Source organism: Triticum aestivum, chromosome 6D (genome assembly GCF_018294505.1).
Source record: "Triticum aestivum cultivar Chinese Spring chromosome 6D, IWGSC CS RefSeq v2.1, whole genome shotgun sequence".
In the NCBI taxonomy this organism is placed as follows: Eukaryota; Viridiplantae; Streptophyta; class Magnoliopsida; order Poales; family Poaceae; genus Triticum; species Triticum aestivum.
Window position 1 is genome coordinate 292404572 of NC_057811.1, and position 10390 is coordinate 292414961.

Sequence of the window (10390 nt, forward strand, 5' to 3'; positions counted from 1 at the left end):
TATATATATATATATATATATATATATATATATATATATATATATATATATATATATATATATATATATATATATATATATATAGACCCTAGTCCATTTTGGACCAAACCCTAAATCCTAGGACATTTGTCCCCCCAGCCGCCACCACTGTCTTCCTCGGGATCTCATCCCGATCCAATCCACCAACCACGTCGCGCCCCTGATCCAAAATTCCTCTCGGTCTCCCCACCCATCCACCTCGAGCACCCGTAGGTGCCTCCGTCCTCTCGCCACCGGAGCCCCGAGCTGCCACTGCGTCGTCCTTCGTCCTCGCAGCTGTCTTCACCTATAACCACAGAAGCTTCCCGCGCCATGGCTGCAGCCCGAGTCCTCCTGCCTCGCTCGATCTGGACCAGGAGGGTCCCGAGCATCTCCACCGTCGCCGTCTCAGTTGAGCGCCGCCCTGGTTCCCTTTCTCTCCTTCCTCCGGTCCCCTCATCTCATCTCTCTCTCTTTTGTGTTGCGACGCCGCTGTTTCTACAGAGCCACTGCCGCCATGGAGCTCCAACTCCGGCCACCTCATCTCCGTGGTGATCTGACACCTCGGGTTCCGTCCGACCGCCGGCGTCCCATCCTCGCCTCTGCTTCGAACACACGCGCGCGCCTGCCTCCCTCGTCTCGCAAGCCTCGTCGTGGGTCAACCGCGTCCGCCTCCATGGGCTTCCTCATGGAGCACCACCACCGCATCTCCTCGGATCCGTCGGGTCCCGACCATCCCCGTCGTTGCTAGAATTCTCAGCTCGCCGGAGCCCCATGACCCTGCGCCAAGTCCCTCTGCTGCTCCCCTGCTTCGCGCCTGCTGCCTCCCGCATCGGGCGAGGGGACGAACTCCTCCTCGGCCAGCTGCATCATCCGCCTGCGTTAACCGCGCCTGCGCCACGTCAGCCTATGGGCCCCACCTTCCTGCCGCGTCCGCAGCCTGCCTCCTCTCCAGCGTCGGGCCTAAGTCCCACGTCGCCGGCAGCCGTTCCCGCCGTCCGTCGTCGTGAACCTGCTGCTGCTGTCTCTGTTCTTCAGTAACGAGAAGGAGCAGCTCGCTCGCCTCGCTCGCGTTGACCGACACTGCCTCGCTGACCCGCTCGCTCGCCAGCCGCAGCAACCGCGTCCTGGGCCTCAAGCCAGGAGCAGCCCAGGGACCGGCCTCCTCCAGCCCTTTGCATCGAACGGGCTTTGGCCATGGTGAGAACCCCAGCCCAGCACCCAGCAGTTTCAGCCTAGTGTTGTTTTCTTTCCCGTCTGCGAATTTGTCTAATTTTCCAGAGATGACAGATTTGCAGAATAACCCTCATGTTCATGCATTTAATATTTAACAAACCATGCATCGGATTAAAACAACTTATATATGCAAAATGCTTAGTTTTTCATCTAGTTTCATAATCTGCTACTTTCATCTATGTTAAAAATGTTTAACATGCTGCTTGTGTTTATTTTGCATAATGTCATGCTAAAATGATTTATTTCATAACCAAATAACCGCAGCTCCAAATTTAATAAACTTTATATGCAAATGGGGTAGCAAAATGCATAGTTTAACATGGTGCCATCACTTTGCATGTTTAACAACTCTAAAATATGGTTTAGGGCAGAACAGTACCAAATTCATAATATGGACATGAGGATTTTTCGGAATTGTTGTTTGTTGTTCCGGCCTCATTTAAACTTGCATAGATAAGTAGTTTTCATATGCTTCACCCCTTGCCATGTTTAATAAAATTTAATATTGTTGGGTACATAAACGAGAGAGAACTAAATAATTGATGTGGTGTTTCATCAATATGCAACTCATTGCATATTGAGCTCCACTTAATTTGTAGTATTGTTTGTGCACTTTGCCATGCCATGCCTCATTAAACCGGACATGCATCATGCTTGATTGTGCATCATGCCATGTTTATGTGATGGTTGTTTACCATGATGTTTCCTTCTTTCCGGTTTGCTTCTCTCATTAGCTTCGGTTTCGTTTTGGAGTTCTGAGGATTTGCTCGACTACGTCCGTTTGTCTTCTTCATGGACTCGTTCTTCTTCCTTGCGGGATCTCAGGCAAGATGACCATTATCCTCGATATCACTTCTATCTTTGCTTGCTAGTTGTTCGCTCTATCGCTATGTCGCGCTACCTACCACTTGTTCATCATGCCTCCCCTATTGCCATGTCAAGCCTCTAACCCACCTTCCTAGCAAACCGTTGTTTAGCTATGCTACAGTTTTTGCTCAGCCCCTCTTATAGCGTTGTTAGTTGTAGGTGAAGTTGAAGATTGCTCCATGTTGGAACATGTTTATGTTGGGATATCACAATATCTCTTATTTTAATTAATGCATCTATATACTTGGTAAAGGGTGGAAGGCTCGGCCTTATGCCTGGTGTTTTGTTCCACTCTTGCCGCCCTAGTGTCCGTCATACCGGTGTTATGTTCCTTGATTTTGCGTTCCTTACGCGGTTGGGGTTATGTGACCCCCTTGACAGTTCGCTTTGGATAAAACTCCTCCAGCAAGGCCCAACCTTGGTTTTAACATTTGCCACCTAAGCCTTTTTCCCTTGGGTTCTGCAGACTCAAGGGTCATCTTTATTTTAACCCCCCCGGGCCAATGGTCCTCTGAGTGTTGGTCCAAACTAGAGCCCTTTGCAGCGCCACCTCGGGGAAACTTGAGGTCTGGTTTTAGTTGTACGGATTGCTCATCCAGTGTGCCCTGAGAACGAGATATGTGCAGCTCCTATCGGGATTTGTCGGCACATTCGGGTGGTCTTGCTGGACTTGTTTTACCATTGTCAAAATGTCTTGTAACCGGGATTCCGAGTCTGATCGGGTCTTCCCGGGAGAAGGAATATCCTTTGTTGATCGTGAGAGCTTGTGATGGGCTAAGTTGGGACACCCCTGCAGGGTATAAACTTTCGAAAGCCGTGCCCGCGGTTATGTGGCAGATGGGAATTTCTTAATGTCTGGTTGTAGAGAACTTGACACTTGACTTAATTAAAATGCATCAACCGCGTGTGTAGCCGTGATGGTCTCTTTTCGGCGGAGTCCGGGAAGTGAACACGGTTTTGGGTTATGTTTGGACGTAAGTAGTTTCAGGATCACTTCTTGATGACTTCTAGCTTCTCGACCATTGCGTTGCTTCTCTTCTCGCTCTTATTTGCGTACGTTAGCCACCATATTTGCTTAGTGCTTGCTGCAGCTCCACCTCATTACCCTATCCTACCCATAAGCTTAAATAGACTTGATCTCGTGGGTGTGAGATTGTTGAGTCCTCGTGACTCACCAGATACTATCACAACAGTTGCGGGTGCCGATGAAACCAGTGCAGGTGACGCAACCGAGCTCAAGTGGGAGTTTGATGAGGACCTTGGTCGTGACTACGTTTCGTTTCCTGATGATCAGTAGTGGTACCCAGTTGGGACGATCGGGGATCTAGCATTTGGGGTTGTCTTCCTTTTCATTTGTAATCGTCCGTAGTCGGACTATGTGTGTACTCTGATTGATGTATGATCAATTTAAGTATTGTGTGAAGTGGCGATTGTAAGCCAACTCTCTTTATCCCAGTCTTGTTCATTACATGGGATTGTGTGAAGATGACCCTTCTTGCGACAAAACCTACAATGCGGTTATGCCTCTAAGTCGTGCCTCGACACGTGGGAGATATAGCCGCATCGTGGGTGTTACAAGTTGGTAATCAGAGCCATCCCCGACTTAGGAGCCCCCTGCTTGATCGAATCGCTGACGTTGTTGAGTCTAGAACAAAAATGTTTTGAGTCTTAGGATTATATATATCGGAGAGTAGGATTCTTTTTACTCCTCAGTCCCCTCATCGCTCTGGTGAGGTCTCTTGACGTAGATGTTTTGACTTTCCTCTCCTCAAATTTCACTAATTTTTTTAGGATCACATGGGTAACTTGGGATCGTTCCGATATTCTTGTGACGAGAACATTGTTCTTGGTGCCTCCTGACATTTAGGTGTTGTGGCAGTGTCCCGGGGAGTTGACCTCCGAGGTGTTGTCGTCACAATTTTATCGTTGCAGTTCTAGAATACCTGAGTTTCACCGACATCGAAAATCTCTTTTATGCAGTTTTTGGTGAGATAACCTCGACGCCACCCAGTACTGGGGCGGGAGTTCGGGAGTATTGTCATAACTCATATAACGGATGCTTTTCGAAGTTTGAGGTACACGATTTCCGAAGGTTTCTTGGTTATGTGTTGACGGATGGATACAGCTGGATGTAGGGATTGTTAGTTTGGGTGAGATATTATGCTTTCCCTGTATCCCCAACACCAGATTGCATAATCAGAAAGTTTCGAGAGTTAATAGGTGGGAATTCAAGTAGCTCCTAGAATATCTTTTCGATGGATGTATGATTTGAGATTGGGGTCCAACGTCTAGTGGTTCGCTTTTCACGGTCGATTTACAGTGGTCGCGAGGCATCTTAAAGAATCCTTGGCTATACCGATTCGGGGACGTCTTGTTTGTCATTCGTGACGTTGATATGTCTCCAACGTATCTATAATTTTTTATTGTTCCATGCTATTATATTATCTATTTTGGATATTTATGGGCTTTATTAAACACTTTTATATTATTTTGGGACTAACCTATTAACCCAGAGCCCAGTGCCAGTTTCTGTTTTTTCCCTTGTTTTAGTGTTTCGCGGAAAAGGAGTATCAAACGGAGTCCAAGCGGAATGAAGCCTTCGGAAAAGTTATTTTTGGAAAGAAAGAAACACGGGAGACTTGGAGTGCACGTCAGGAAAGCAACGAGGGAGGCACGAGGCAGGGGGGCGCGCCCACCCCCCTGGGCGCGCCCTCCACCCTCGTGGGCCCCTCGTGGCCCCCCCTGACGTATTTCTTCCTCCTATATATACCAATATATCCTAAAACCTTCGGGGAGCAGAATAGATCGGGAGTTCCGCCACTGCAAGCCTCTGTAGGCACCAAAAACCAATCGGGACCCTGTTCCGGCACCCTGCCGGAGGGGGATCCCTCATCGGTGGCCATCTTCATCATCCTGGCGCTCTCCATGACGACGAGGGAGTAGTTCACCCTCGGGGCTGAGGGTATGTACCAGTAGCTATGTGTTTGATCTCTCTCTCTCTCGTGTTCTTGAGGTGATACGATCTTGATGTATCGCGAGCTTTGTTATTATAGTTGGATCTTATGATGTTTCTCCCCCTCTACTCTCTTGTAATGGATTGAGTTTTCCCTTTGAAGCTATCTTATCGGATTGAGTCTTTAATGATTTGAGAACACTTGATGTATGTCTTGCGTGGGATAACCGTGGTGACAATGGGTTATTCTACTGATTCACTTGATGTATGTTTGGTGATCAACTTGCGGGTTCCACCCATGAACCTATGCATAGGGGTTGGCACACGTTTTCGTCTTGATTCTCCGGTAGAAACTTTGGGGCACTCTTTGAGGTTCTATGTGTTGGATGAATAGATGAATCTGAGATTGTGTGATGCATATCGTATAATCATACCCATGGATACTTGAGGTGACATTGGAGTATCTAGGTGACATTAGGGTTTTGGTTGATGTGTGTCTTAAGGTGTTATTTTACTATGAACTCTAGGGCTGTTTGTGACACTTATAGGAATAGCCCAATGGATTGATCAGAAAGAATAACTTTGAGGTGGTTTCGTATCCTACCATAATCTCTTCGTTTGTTCTCCGCTATTGGTGACTTTGGAGTGACTCTTTGTTGCATGTTGAGGGATAGTTATATGATCCAATTATGTTATTATTGTTGAGAGAACTTGCACTAGTGAAAGTATGAACCCTAGGCCTTGTTTCCTAGCATTGCAATACCGTTTACGCTCACTTTTATCGCTTGTTACCTTGCTGTTTTTATATTTTCAGATTACAAAAACCTATATCTACCATCTATATTGCACTTGTATCACCATCTCTTCGCCGAACTAGTGCACCTATACAATTTACCATTGTATTGGGTGTGGGGACACAAGAGACTCTTTGTTATTTGGTTGCAGGGTTGTTTGAGAGAGACCATCTTCATTCTACGCCTCCCACGGATTGATAAACCTTAGGTCATCCACTTGAGGGAAATTTGCTACTGTCCTACAAACCTCTGCACTTGGAGGCCCAACAACGTCTACAAGAAGAAGGTTGTGTAGTAGACATCAGACATCCGCTGTACGTCGTGCCCGTGGGGCCTCATCACGAACACTTTGGGCGAAATCTCTATCCTATGTTTGTTTCCGGCTTATTCTGCGAGCCAAATCCTTTGTTTTGTTTTGAGTTGTGGTATTCGAGTTGCTTCAATGTCAAGTGTGATTCCATATTTTTTCTAAGCGGTGTTCTCATATTTCTATGGGAGTGTTAATCCTTCTTAATTATCGAGATTGTCGTCCCAATTCTATTTCCAACCGGTGCGCTTCTCTTCGAGAAGATCCCATCATTCTCCCCACCCGCAAGATCAATTCTAAGTTTTCTCAACAGTGTTTGTTCCATTTCATCCCCAAGTTGCCTTTGTTTTTCCCGCCCTCCCACCCTTTTTCTTCAAGGACTCAAATTTCTTAATCAAGTATCCATCTTATGGATGTGAAGTCTCTTCATTCTTTTCTTTCAATGTTCTTATCCGGTGATTTCCCATGAAGATGGTTAGGAGTTTCAAGTTCATCATTCTTCGTTCTTTTTTCTTCTCCGGTGGATTCAAGTCAAGTTTTCGGTGTTTATCATATTCCCTTCCTCGTTTCAAATGTTTTCTCATGCCGGTGCACCTCTTAATCATCCACCTCTTGCTATTCATGTTTATCTGGAGTGCTGAAGATATCCCAGAAGATTCATGTTTCTATTCGTAATCCTTTGAAGCTATTTCAAGGTCTTACCTTATTCAAGCCATTTAATTCAATCGGCGAAATCTCTCTTTTAAATCGTTCAACGGCGTTTCTTTTGAGTGGGCCCTAACCCACAGGTCTTTTCCAGGATCTTACCTGACTCTTCTAATTCTTCTCGGAGCTATTCCCAAATTCATTTCAAAGTTTGACGTAAGAATGAGTTATCATCAGTCAAATGTCTTTCTCCAAGATCTTTCAAATTCTTTTCATCGTTCGTTCAATCTTTCTAATTTTCATTCCGGAGTGCCTCAACAATTCATAGTGGTGTCTCTTGTCGTCATTCTCTCCATTTGAAAACTGAAGAAGATTTTCTCTTAAATCTTGCTCCGTTCTCTTAAAGATGCGTAGTTCAAGCTTGATGCCGTCCTCTCATAATTGTTTTTCGATTGTGAGAATTCTTTTCACCCATCCGGTGCAATTCAGGAGTATTTTCAGTTTGATTCTCCGGAGCCCATCATCTCAGAATTATTCATTCCAGCTTTCAGCTCTTGTTCCCCAAATCTTACCGTTCCATCATTCAAATATCCTCTAATCAGTTCACGATCTCTTCGCTCTCATGTATCTAAATCCCCTCAAGTATCTTCTTTCGTTTTCTAATTCTTCCCGGTGAATTGTGCCCTTGCTACTTTCATTTTCAATTCTTACGGTGGTTCGTTCAAGATTTGTCTTCCTTCATTATCATATCAATTTATTCGTTGTTTCAATCCTACCGGTGGTTCGTTGAAGATCTTCCCAAGTTGAGCTATATCTCTCTTAATCCTTTCTATGAGAATAAGTAGTATGCCAAATCCGTTGCTTGTCATCAATTTAAATTGGTGAAGGATACGCATAATGTAATTCTTATTATTGTTTCATCCAAGTGATCTAGTTTCTTCTTTCCAGAGTTGTTCATCATGTCACATTTCTTGATTCGAGACGCTTCATCTTTTCTTTTCCGGAGTTCCAAGTTTTCTGCTTTATCTCGTCGCGAAGCTCCATCAAAATCATCGCAAGGCTTCACCTTGTGCTCTCAACTTCTCTTTATTTTTATCATCCTTTCATTACCAGAGTTCTTCATGGAGGCTCTAATGTTGGAAATATGCCCTAGAGGCAATAATAAAATGGTTATTATTGTATTTCTTTGTTCATGATAATTGTCTATTGTTCATGCTATAATTGTATTAACTGGAAACCGTAATACATGTGTGAATACATAGACCACAACATGTCCCTAGTAAGCCTCTAGTTGACTAGCTCGTTGATCAATAGATGGTTATGGTTTCCTGACCATGGACATTGGATGTCATTGATAACGGGATCACATCATTAGGAGAATGATGTGATGGACAAGACCCAATCCTAAGCATAGCACAAGATCGTGTAGTTCGTTTGCTAAGAGCTTTCCTAATGTCAAGTATCGTTTCCTTAGACCATGAGATTGTGCAGCTCCCGGATACCGTAGGAATGCTTTGGGTGTACCAAACTTCACAACGTAACTGGGTGGCTATAAAGGTGCACTACAGGTATCTCCGAAAGTGTCTGTTGGGTTGGGACGAATCAAGACTGGGATTTGTCACTCCGTATGATGGAGAGGTATCTCTGGGCCCACTCGGTAATGCATCATCATAATGAGGTCAATGTGACTAATGAGTTAGCCACAGTATCATGCGTTACGGAACGAGTAAAGAGACTTGCCGGTAACAAGATTGAACGAGGTATGGGGATACCGACGATCGAATCTCGGGCAAGTAACATACGGATAGACAAAGGGAATTGAATACGGGATTGATTGAATCCCCGACATCGTGGTTCATCCGATGAGATCATCGTGGAACATGTGGGAGCCAATATGGGTATCCAGATCCCGCTATTGGTTATTGGCCGGAGAGGTGTCTCGGTCATGTCTGCATGGTTCCCGAACCTGTAGGGTCGACACACTTAAGGTTCGGTGACGCTAGAGTTATTATGGGAAATAGTATGTGGTTACTGAAGGTTGTTCGGAGTCCCGGATGAGATCCCGGACATGACGAGGAGCTCCGGAATGGTCCAGAGGTGAAGATCGGTATATTGGACGAAGGGTATTGTGTTAGAAATATGCCCTAGAGGCAATAATAAATTGGTTATTATTATATTTCCTTGTTCATGATAATCGTTTATTATCCATGCTAGAATTGTATTGATAGGAAACTCAGATACATGTGTGGATACATAGACAACACCATGTCCCTAGTAAGCCTCTAGTTGACTAGCTCGTTGATCAATAGATGGTTACGGTTTCCTGACCATGGACATTGGATATCGTTGATAACGGGATCACATCATTAGGACAATGATGTGATGGACAAGACCCAATCCTAAGCCTAGCACAAGATCGTGTAGTTCGTTTGCTAAGAGCTTTTCTAATGTCAAGTATCATTTCCTTAGACCATGAGATTGTGCAACTCCCGGATACCGTAGGAATGCTTTGGGTGTACCAAACGTCACAACGTAACTGGGTGTCTATAAAGGTGCACTACAGGTATCTCCGAAAGTGTCTGTTGGGTTGGCACGAATCGAGACTGGGATTTGTCACTCCATGTAAACGGAGAGGTATCTCTGGGCCTACTCGGTAGGACATCATCATAATGTGCACAATGTGACCAAGGAGTTGATCACGGGATGATGTGAGTTACGGAACGAGTAAAGAGACTTGCCGGTAACGAGATTGAACAAGGTATCGGGATACCGACGATCGAATCTCGGGCAAGTACCATACCGATTGACAAAGGGAATTGGATACGGGATTGATTGAATCCTCGACATCGTGGTTCATCCGATGAGATCATCGAGGAGCATGTGGGAGCCAACATGGGTATCCAGATCCCGCTGTTGGTTATTGACCGGAGAGTCGTCTCGGTCATGTCTGCATGTCTCCCGAACCCGTAGGGTCTACACACTTAAGGTTCGGTGACGCTAGGGTTATAGAGATATTAGTATGCGGTAACCCGAAAGTTGTTCGGAGTCCCGGATGAGATCCCGGACGTCACGAGGAGTTCCGGAATGGTCCGGATGTAAAGATTTATATATGGGAAGTCTTATTTTGGTCGCCGGAAAAGTTTCGCACTTTATCGGTATTGTACCGGGAGTGCCGAAAGGGGTCCGGGGGTCCACCAAGGGGGTCCACCAGCCCCGGGGGGCCACATGGGCTGTAGGGGGTGCGCCTTGGCCTATATGGGCCAAGGGCACCAGCCCCAAGAGGCCCATGCGCCAAGAGATAAGGGAAAGGGAGAGTCCTAAGGGGGGAAGGCACCTCCGAGGTGCCTTGGGGAGGATGGACTCCTCCCTGGCCGCACCCTTCCTTGGAGGAAGGGCCAAGGCTGCGCCCCCCTCTCCCTTGGCCCTATATATAGTGGGGGGAGGGAGGGAAGCAATATCTAAGCCCTGGCGCCTCCCTCTCCCTCCCGTGACACCTCTTCCTCCCCGCTTGCGCTTGGCGAAGCCCTGCCGGGATCCCGCTACTTCCACCACCACGCCGTCGTGCTGCTG